A 9,976-nucleotide genomic window follows, 5' to 3' on the forward strand; every position below is an offset into this window, starting at 1 on the left:
CTCCAAGTGACCATGGCCAGGTACCATCGTCTGCAGCTCAGCCTGCCGTGTCCCTGTTGCCCCGCCTCCCCTTAGATGTGGGTGGCCTGGGGGGAGACATCCACATACCAGGACTCCCCGGCCACCCACGGAGAGAGCTGTGCCTACAGCCAGCCGTCTCTCTGTTCCTAATGGATATGAAGCTGGCCGGGGGTCACATGAAGGGTCGAGATCTGACCAGATTTCTAGCGTGGGACAGGTACCGGCCACCACAGCTGCCCCTTGCTCTTGGGAGCTGGGCTCAAGCAGCCACAGGCAATGGCCTGGGACCCCCCATTAGTGATGCCCCAGTGCTGGTGACTCGATCGTTATAGACAGAAGTGCCCACGCAAGAGTTAAATCCATCAGCGCATCTCGTCACTGTCAGAGACGCCATGAGGGTCTCACCAAAGCCAGACGGTTCCAGCAGGCAGCCTCTCCCACCCAAGACCGCCTGCTTGGAATCGGCACCTGCTTGGCCCCTAGGACCACATGTGCAGCCTCGGTGGGAGGGAGGGAATCCCATCCCTGGGGCTCCTGAGGACCACGGCTCACAGTCACACCTCCACGACCGCCCTGGCCTCCAGCTCAGGAGTGACAGCGACAAAGAGAAATCTCCTTAAAGGAGGAAGTCGAAGAGCACGGAGATTGTTTAACATGTTAAGATGCATGTTGTGCCCTCACACCGGCAGGGCTAAGGTTGAACGGAAGCAGGCGAGGAGCCGCTGTGGACACGCGACCTTCCCCAGTGCGAGAGGACACAAACGCAGACCCCAGGCCCGGCGGATGGTCCGACAGTCCTGCTCCCAGGGACACAGGACAGGAAGGTCAGGCTTGGGCGCACCCTCGAATGTGCGGACACGCCCTATTCATCAGGCCCCCCGCTGGAAGGCCTCAACAGTCCCTGCGCAGGGGTGGGGACATGAGAGCGTGGGCGGGTGGGCTCCGCGGAGGAGGACGCAGCAGGGAAGATGGAGCCCGGCGCGGCGGCAGGTGGATCCCAGCGGTGCGGGGCCGAGAGGCCACGAGTACGAGTGCACACATTGGGATCCTACCCACCCGATGCTCCAGATGGCTGGACCTGCTCCGGGATGCCGGGGAGAAGGGGGGTGGAGATGCGGGGACCGGCTGGGGCTCGGGTACCAGCTTCTGCCCTGACACGGGTGGGGAGTACACGGCCGTGTTCCCTGTGCTCTACGCACAGAACCTGACCCTTTTCTGTACGTGCTTCATGCAGAATAGAGAACTCAACAGAAATTGCCGGACGGTGTATTTATGCACCAGGTGACGGTAGGGAAGGCGGTGGGCTGGCTGCGGGGGCCTGCCTGAGGCCAGACCCACGTCTCACTTGTTCTGAGAAAGGAGGGATAAGGGGGTCCTCACCTTCGTGAGAGCGTGGCCCACCCCAACACGCTGTGGGTCCTCACGCAGCAAACCGAATGTGTGACGTTTTGCACGGAGATCGTGGGGTCTTGGTGGACTCCCAGAAGCCCATCCCGGGACGCCCAGAGGGGCCCACAGACCCCAGGCCGAGGGTTAGGAAGGAGGTTCCACAGCCTGCACCTGCATCTGGGCTCCACCACTTTCTAGTCGAGGGTCTCGGGGGAGGGGCCTGCTGTTCGGGTTCCGGTTTCCTTGTCCGTAAAATGGGGATGGCGAAGCTGGCGGGGAGGAGATGGTTTGTGGCGATAAGGCGTCCCGCGCCACGTTCAGCAGCGACGCCCCAGCAAGAAGGCGGTAAACGTCAGCCGCTGCGAGGAGGGGTGGTCGCTCCTCCGGCCCCGACATCCAGAGTCTGACATCCGCGCCGAGTTCCTCCGTGAACTCAGAGCCGGGGAACACGAGTCGGCCCGTGTCCTCTCCGTCAAGGTCAGGTTTCCTCTGCAGAGACGTGGTTTTGGCACTTGGGCTCGCTGGAAACCCAAGTCAGCTCGCACATGAGATGTCACATGTGTCTGGCGACGGCGTCACGGGCCCCCTGCGTGCAGAGACGTTTCCAGAAGGACGTCCGCTCCAGCCCAGAAGCCACAGGACAGCCCCGCGTGGCCTCGGGAGGCCTGACTTGGGTTTTATCGCAGTCAGCCTTCGGCCAAAAGACGGCACGGAGCCTCCCCCGGAGCCTGCTTGCTGCCGCTGGGCAAAGCCTGGATTCCCGTGGGGCTGGGAGGGGTGCGCGCCCCGGCGTCCCTGCTTCCTCCGTGCTAGCTTATCTCCTCGCAGGCCGGTACAAAATAGTACTTGCAGCAATGAGAAAACGGGCCCGCGGAGCAACTGTGTTCCTCCCTCCAACTCTAGGAGGGTGTTTTCCCTGATGGGGGAGCAGCCAGAAGGTTAACAGGCTCCTGGCCAGACATCCAGCAGGACGGCTTTCGATGATGTGTGTGTGTGTGCGTGCACGCGTGCGGGGTACGTGATATGAGTGTGTGATGTTTGTGGTGTGTGTGGGATGTGCGCGCGTGTGTGGTGTGTGTGTGTGTGTGTGTTGCTCTGCCAGCCAGTCAGGCGGGACTCCTTGCGCAGGAGGACCAGCTCCCCTGGCTCCCCAGCTACCCCTGTGCCCTGAGCCCCTCCATTCAAGAGTTGGCTGGCTCTGAGAGGGGTCACATCCACTCCAGCTGTCCCAGTGTTGAAAGGTCCGGCCTCCCTCCGCCAGCAGGTCCTGTGGTGATTGTCCTCTCTGCTGGACACTTGGAATGTGAAGAACGGCAGGAGATCTCAGTTTAGGGCTCCTTGTGCTCAGGGTTGCATCGAACCCTCAAAGCACCTTCTGAGTCAGGGTCCATTTATGTCCATTTTACAGAGAAGGAAACTGAGGCTTGAGGAACATAGGTCCCCATCAATAAGTGCCGGAGCCAGGATTTGAACCCAGGCCGTACCAGTAGCCCTCCCCACTGATACACAATGTTCCCTTGATACAGAGAAGAGACCGTTTTCTTCCTTCTCCATTGACAAAAGGAGCTCATAAACTGACTCGGACCTCCATCGAAAAATGACAGGGACCCAAGTCTAATCACGAGCCAACGCCAGACAGATCCCAATAGAGGGGCGTTCTACAAAACGTCTGACCAGCACTCCTCAGAACTCTCACGGTCGTCAGAAACAAGGAAAGTTTGAGAAACTGTCCCAGCCAAGAGGATCCTAAGGAGACATGATAACTGACTGTCATGTGATCCTGGATGGGACCCTGGAAAAGAAAAAGCACATTATGTGAAAACTAAGGAAATCTGAATAAAATACAGACTTTACTTAATAACAGCGTCATAATCACATACCAGTATTGGTATGTAATACGTAACTGTAGCAACCATATGAGACTAATGTAAGATGTTAACAATAGGGAAATGGGGTATTCGTATGGGAGAGCTCTACTATTTTCTCGATTTTTCTATGATTCTAAAACTAAGAAATAGCCTATTAAAAAGGATAGGATGACTGCTGGCTAGAAGGATGGATGAATGGACAGGAGGATGACGGGATGGATGGGTGGACGGATGGATGGACGGATGGATGGATGATATGATGGATGGGTGGATGGAAGGGAGGAGGACAGGATAGCTGGATGGATGGATGGATGGCAGGATAGATGGGCAGATGGAAGGAAAGAAGAGAAAGAGGATGAAGCTTAAGTGATAAAGCATGAATCACAGAATATTGACAATCCTAGAATCTCAGTGATGATTATATGGGTTTTCACGATGGGCAACTCTTGTATGTTTGAAATTTCTTCTAATACAACGTTGAGCGGATTAAAATGACCGGAGGCTAAGGAACGTCTGCACGTCTCACCGTTCGGTTTCTTTTTTCCTTTGTACTTTGCACTACTCTGCTGGTGATGAGGACGAGGATGGCCACGTATGAAATATTTAAATGAATATTTATTATTCACGAACGCTTTGTCACTGCACCACTGCCCGAACACAGTGCCTCTGGAATTATGCAGCGTGATCCCCTTTTACTTCCAGAGTGGATCCACATTTTGGTAGGGCAGGCATCAAAGGCTAAGAACGCCGGGGTAGACTGGAGATTAGAGAATGGAGACAGGCGCCCTGGGTAATCGCCATCCAGTCCTCACAGCACTCGGTCAGGTCATTGGTGGAATCAGGGTATTTTGGATCCCTAGCGGGCACCACCCCTTTTGCACAAGGCGGAGAATCTCACACCCAGGACTAAGGAATCTGTCCGCACTTTGGAAACGCGCATCTGGTGACAGGCGGAGGGCGCTGGGCTGCTGCTGCTACCGGGCAGCCCCTCCTCCGCCTGACTGAGGATGGGATGCCCAAACAGCCCCAAATGCTTCCAATCTGGTCCTTGAGGAGAAAGGATATTTGTGGTAACGGAGAAATTTGCCACCCAGCGCTGTTGCTTTGGTGTTGTATTTCTGTGGTCGCAAGTTATTCATCCAAAATTGGTCTCTGCTAGGAAACCAGAAAAATATTCCATACTATAAAATGAGATTTGAAGTGATCTTCCATCCCGAGGTTGACATTTGGGGGAATGAAAGAAAAAAAAAAGAAGAAGAATAAAATAATGTATCGGTTTGAAGAAATCCACTCACCTTGGAAAGGCGTCGCTCGTGTTCTGACACCAGGCTTTCCTGTCCTGGCACGGGGGCCATCTTCCTGCCATAGCTCGGAAGGCATCCAGTCCTCCCCGCTGTGGATGGGACACGGTCTCCAAGAGCTAAGGGCTAGGGGACGCCCAAATGTGGACCCCAATGCAGACTGTAAACACACTGGAATCCCCATACGATGGCAGAACTCCCAAGACCTGTCCTCCCGGACCTCCGGTTCCAGTTTGAAGAAAGATGCTTCTCTGCCAACCTCTCCTCCAGTCCCTGGAAACTCTAGACGCACGGGTGGCAGTCCGCTCCCTGGGGGCGCAGCACGTGGGGTGTCTGGCCGAGCTCCCCTGCCCACACCTGCCCCGGGCACTCCATCTGCAGGAGGGCGGCTGGCCCAGGCATCTCCAGCGTGGGGAGCTGTAAGCCCTTGGGAGCCAACCAGCCCCAGCTGGTCCCAGCACAGATCATTGGGGGCTGCTTAGACTGGGGTCCGGTCCTGGCTCCGCTGTGTGACCCGTTGACTTGCTTGGATCTTGCTAAGTCTCAGTGGCCCCGGGAACAAGATGGCAATGTGATAACGCTCACCCTGGGCGCCCACCCTGGGATCTTGTGGGGCACGACCGAGTTGACCCATGCAGGGTGCTTAACGTGGTGCCGGACCAAAGCGGTGACTCGGCTTCATACAAACCCTGTAAGCAGGAGCAGACACGGCTCCGGAGGGGTCTCTTCCCAGATCCCGGGCCTCGCCTGTCTGCAGCTGACCTGTGAAGGATCTGTGTCCGTAGTCGGGGAGCCTGGGCTCTCCACTTCCCGGAGGAGCGGTGGAGGAGGCAGCCGCCCCGTCTGACCTGGAAACGAGTTGGCTGGCACCCCGCTGCTCCAGACTCCCCCGCGTTGGGGCCGGTGGGGAGCAGGGAGGAACCACGCACACGGCTTGTCCTGATCAGACCCTTCCCAAGCCTGCCCCATTCAGCCTGTCGCTTGATGTGACTTGGATAGTGACATTAATAATCATCCGTCTGCATACACTGAGCTCCCCCTTTGTGTGTGCTCGCAAGGTTACAGGCCAGAGACGGACAGGTCCGCAGGACCGCTCACCATCCCCCGGAATGCCAAGGAAAGCCTGGGTCCCAGGACTAACAAGTGGTGCACTGTGGTCAGCTTTGCTTCCTGTTTCTCCTGATGACAGAACAGAGATTCTGATCCAGCAGAGTAGGGCCTAGAACAAGCTGGGACCAGGGGCCCAGCCCCCAGAGCCACGCCTGACACTGATACTTGAGATGCGGGCCGATAACCAAGCGTCTCCGTAGAGGAGGATGAAGCCACGCGGCGGGGGTGCAGGTCTCTCGGGGAAGCGCTCACGAGGGTAGAGAGAGCATGTCCCCCGATCACCGGCTCCCTTAGATGTCCCCCGATCACCGGCGCCCTTAGAAACAGCTGCACCTGTCTGGGACGACACGCTCCACCTGCTACTCACACCACGCGCCCTCTGCCTGGGGACTCTGGGACTCGTGCACCGAACCCGAGTCCAGCTAGTGGTGGGGACTCCTGGAATGAGTCTACCCCGATGGCACGCATCGCTCTACCCGTCCGTCTGGTCACTCCTTCACCAGACGGTTCATTCACGCAGCAAACATGCCGCGGTACCTCCTCTGGGCCAGCGGGGACGGAAACACTTCTGCGTCCTCAAAGCCCAGACCAACCAGTGCCTGGCACCTGGAATACATTGTTGAGGGACGGGTAGATGCATGGATGGATGGACAGGTGGATGGATGGATGCATGCGTGTGTGAATAGATAGAAGGATGGATGGACGGACAGACAGGTGGATGCGTGGGTCGGTAGATGGGTCACCTTCCCCTTCCAGGAAGGTCGTCTTTGCTGTGTCCACGTAAAATCCAAGCAACAACCTGTCTTTTTCACCTCCTGTTTCTGGAAAGATGTGGACAGACCACCCAGACATACCTAGAGACCCAGCCTCTCATTCCTGCATCCTCTTATGTCCAGTGTTGACGGGGCGCCTACCTACCATGTGCTCAGAATCATGCTGAGCCCCCAGGGTCGAGGTTACAAAGAAACATGGTGGTAGGTAGGCCTTTTCTCAGAAGGTCGGGATCCTCTGTTCTCGTGCGCCTACCCAGGTGAGGAATCCGAGATCAGGGAAGTTAGGGACTCGGTCGAGGTCACTGTCTCTGCTGCCTTGAGAGGCCAGTGTCGGCTCTGGCTGGGGCTCTGAGGGCGATGGGGCCAGCAGGCAGCGGGTGGGGCCCGTGGGCCCTGAAGAGCAGAGAAGGGGCGAGAGGGCGGCCAGTTTTGGCCAGGCCAACAGTCCAGCCCCTCAGACACACCTGGCTCTGCCTGTATTCCCTCCACATCCCCAACAACAACCTCGATGACGGTAATAATAGCTGAGAGACTTGACCCTGACCGCGTGTCAGCCCCTGAGCTGAGAGTCTGTGTCCACAGTTGTGTTTGACTCTGCTGCGGGAGAGCCACTGGGATGGCGGTACCACTGTCCGGGTGAGGGACCGCGGTGTGCAGGGGTAGGGAGGACTGCGCCATCTCACCCACCAGAAAGGGCGCCCGTGACCATTAACCCCGGGGCTTCCGTCCAGGACCATCTCTAGGAACGGCTCCTGTTCATTACCCCAGGGCAAGAGTCCAGAAGGAAGGGGTCCTCAGGGAGGCCGAGAACCTTGCCTCTGCCTGCAGCAACTGAGCGGTGATACGAGCTTCGTTCCCTGCAGTCAGATCCGCCCAGCCCGTGCCTCCTCCCGTCCTGCAGCCCGTGTTCCTGGCCTGCCTCTAGCTTACCTCCTTGCAGTTCCCCGGCTGCAGAAGGAGGGCTTCACTGGGAACAGTGGTTCTCACGGTGGCTTTGCCCCCATGGGGCCTTCAACAGAGTCTGGAGGCATTTGGGCTTTTGTCATCACGGGGTAGAGGCCGGGGAAGCGTGGGGCGCTCCCCAGCACCCCACGAAGAATGACCTCGCCACAAATGTCAGCAGTGGTGAGGGGACGCCTGATCTAGTGGGCGTCGAGCTTCCAGAAACTAAGGAAATGCCGAAGCTCATCAGAAGTGGAATTCTCTTTCAGGATCTCAAAAAGGAAAAAGAAAAATCCTTCCTCCTTTTCCCCGTGCGGGCCCCAGCAAACCCACCGCCCAGCTCACACATGGACACTTCCAAAGCTGCAGCGAGTGCTTGGGGGGGACTCTGACCCAGACAGGAAAGCAGCCAATTCCCCAGCGCAGACCCGATTTTCTGACTATTTCCTATCTGCACACGATCGCGAATCTCTCCTTACTGCTGTTCGGCGCGGGGGCAGCGACTCCCTTCTTTCTTTTTGTGTTTTCCCTCCCGGCTGCCCTCGGATCGAGGCTCGGTGAACTCTGGCGCGGGCTGCAGGAACGCCTTTATAAAGGGCCGCCCGGGCTCTCTTGCTCTATCGCAGTTCCTGAGGGCGACGTATCACGTTACTAATTCCCCTAATTGCATGTCTGGGCTAAAAACAGACTTTCTTAGTTTTCCTAAGAAGTTACATTCTTAATGACATTAAAACACTGTGGTAAATTAAGCTAAATGTTAACTGATGTACTTAAATCATGAATCAGTATATAGAGTGTTTACCTAAACTTGTTTACCCTTCTTGGTCACTCATTTTGTAGGTTTTGCCAAAACTGAGAGAGGAATCGCGGTGTCAGATTCAGGATCTGGAAATAACTCAAGAATTCTTGTTTTCTTTCGATTTTTAGCCCCGGCCTGAGTGGATGCTGCAATCATGTAGTAATCAAAGAATTAGAGAAGCAGAAGGCTGCAGGCTGATTCATTTCCCTGGACTTTTGCAGAGGATGGGGAGGGCGGCGAAGCTGTAGGGAGAGATGACGTTTTTCCCCTAAGGATGAAAAACTTAAAACTTGCATTGTTTGGTTCTTTCCAATTCAATTTTGGAAAAAAATGAAAAGCGAAGATAGAGAGATGTGTGATTTATCGTAGGAGACAACAGCCACGGAGCACGCACTAGATGCCCGAGGCCCTTCTAAACACGCTGTGTGTCGGCTCCCAGAGCCCTCCCCGGAGACCCAGGAAGTGGAAGCAGCATCCTTCCCGGAGGCGGGAGCTGAGGCCAAGATGAGCTGAGTGCCTTCTCCAAGGCAACAGGGCCAGCCAGCAGAGGGGCTGAGATTAGACGCCCTGACAATGACGCTTCCTGCCCAGGGATCTAGCTCTGAGATCCCGAAGGATGCACGCTCTCAGGGAACAGAAACTGTCCACAACAGAGACCCATCTGTAACAAGCATTATCGCTTGTAAATCCCTGTCCCCTAGATAAGCTATCACGTTGACTTCATGATGGGTTTTTTTTTTTCCCTCTCTGTGGGTTCAAAGTGCTATTTTGCGTTGTCTCAATTTCTCTCTATCTTGGTCTCTCTCTCCCAGTCAGCCATATTTTATTTGTAGATAATTTATTTTTAAAATAAATAAAGCATCATCAAAATTATCAAACAGGACACTGCAGACCCGTGCATTTGACTCTGTACATTGGCATAAAAAAAACAAAACCCATAGATATACTGAACTCTAGCTAATTGTTACCTGCGTGAAAGAATCTGGGAAAAAGTATACTAATATCTACAGTTTACTTTGAACTACATCCAAAAAATGAGAAGGTTTGATGGAAGACAGAAGGATGGATGGATGGATGGATGGATGGATGGGTGGGTGGGTGGGTGGGTGGGTCGGTGGGTGGATGGGAGGGTTGGTGGATGAATGGATGGATGATTGGATGGGTAGATGGATGGGTGAGTGGATGTGTAGATGATGGATGGGTAGATGGGTGGGTGGATGGATGAGAAGATGGATAGATGAGTGGATAGATAGATGGGTGGTTGGATGAGTAGATAGATGGGTGGATGGTTGGATGAGTGAAAGGCTTGATGGGTGGATGGATGGATGGATGGATGGATGGATGGATGGATGAGTGAAAGGCTTGATGGGTGGATGGATGGATGGATGGATGGATGGATGGATGGATGAGTGAAAGGCTTGATGGGTGGATGGATGGATGGATGGATGGATGGATGGATGGATGGAAGGATGGATGGTTGAGTAGATGGATGGATGGGTGGATGGGTAGATGAGTGAAAGGCTTGATGGGTGGATGAATGGATGTATGTATGGATATATGTATGTAAGGATGGATGGATGGATGGATGAGTGGATGGATAGACGGGTGGGTGGGTGGGTGGGTGGACGGATGAGTGGACAGCTGGTGGGTGGATGGATGGTAAACCAAGTACAGCAAAGTGCTAACTGCAGAGCTGAGGTAGTAGACACATTGGTGTTCACTGTAAAGTTATTCAACCTTTCTGCATGCTTAGAAATTTTCATTGAAAAGATT

The sequence above is a fragment of the Meles meles genome, chromosome 19 (assembly GCF_922984935.1).
Source record: "Meles meles chromosome 19, mMelMel3.1 paternal haplotype, whole genome shotgun sequence".
NCBI lineage: Eukaryota > Metazoa > Chordata > Mammalia > Carnivora > Mustelidae > Meles > Meles meles.